We start from the raw sequence: 1552 nt of genomic DNA on the forward strand, positions 1-1552 counted from the left end.
ATATCTTTCTTTGCTCATGAAAGGAGGTTATGAAATACCACCCAACAGTACTCTTAACATTCATAATGTCACTACCTACTGTGAACAAGAGGGTATGGCAAATATATTAGCAAACAAATGCAGTGCAAATTCCACCCTAAAGACATCTTATACAAAATCCATATATATCTAAGATTCTTACACTCCCTATCATTAGAAAAGAACACTTGTTAAAAGTACACTCCAAAACAAAAATTACATCTTCCATGGGGCTTCATCAGATACCAGGATGCCCGCTGCACTAAACATGCATTGGTGGACATGCTCGTACAACTATTTAACTTGAACTTATCCTGTCTTTGTCCCTGAATTTTTATGCACAGAGCCCACACTGCGATGGAGGTGCGGGTGTCCTCAGAAAGCTTAAAAGTAACCAGTTGGGTATCACAGGTATCCGCATATACTTTTCTGATCTCCATATCAGAAATGGGAGCTCTAATTAACCAAGTTTGCAGATGATTGTAAATTGAGTGTTGTACTTAAGTCCCCTTCTGATATGCAGATGTTAGAAAATGAGCTTCTCAGTGTAAATAGCGGGTGCTCTGAAAATGAGCTAACGCTAAATGATAAACTATGCAATATTGTTGCTTTTGGCTAACAGACCATCCTTCCATCTTACAGTACAAAAAATACCCTAGTTCAAAGTGAAGATGTTTTGAGAGACCTTGGAACATGGGTAGATAACTGCATCTCCTTTGATCACCATGTTGCAATAATTGTCAGGAAATCTTTCTGTTTGGTACGGCTAATTGTAATGGGTATTTCCCATACAGAAAAATACATTCTTATTCCTCTATATTTTGCACTGATCTGCCCTTCATCAAATACAATGCCCCCTTTGGGATGTATCTTACTAAACATATGAAGCAGATGGACAAACCCCAAAGATCCCTGACAAAAATGGGTCATGGCTGAAAAGGGTCTCTGGACCACCCTTCACAGAGCCAGATCCAGCACTAGGTGACCTAGGCAGCTGCCTAGTCCTGGGGCCTGTGTTTGCTATGGAGGCCAGCTCTGCTAGAAAAACATTTAAAAAATCGCTTCCATAAGTGCAAAACATCCTCAGAAGCCTTGCAAGTCATTGTAGTGCTGATTATAATTAAGGCAAGGCAGCCCTTTGCACATTGTCTGAGTGGGAGAGTTAGAGTAGCAGCAGCAGCACCTCTCATGCTGGCAGCAGACAGTCTGTGGGAGATTGTTTACAGCAAGTAGAACAACATAGTGTTCAGTGGTGGAGATTGTAGCATTGCAGAGAAACAGCAATGGATCTGGTATGTGCATATAGTTCCCATTTAGGGGCACTGTCTAGTCAGGTGATTTTGATCAGAGTCAAATCCTGAACCTCAGTTATTGATAGGCAAGTACCTTAAACCTCCACACCAACTACCAATTTTCCTTTAATTTAATTTAAAAAACAAACGAACACCTAAAGAATAAAGCAAGAGTGTAGGCTGGATGAAAGGAATAATCTGAAGAAGTCATTGTAATTCAGAATCTGAAGAAGTCATTGTAA

This window comes from Protopterus annectens, chromosome 13.part0 (genome assembly GCF_019279795.1).
Source record: "Protopterus annectens isolate FY-2018-M chromosome 13.part0, PAN1.0, whole genome shotgun sequence".
Taxonomy (NCBI): Eukaryota; Metazoa; Chordata; order Ceratodontiformes; family Protopteridae; genus Protopterus; species Protopterus annectens.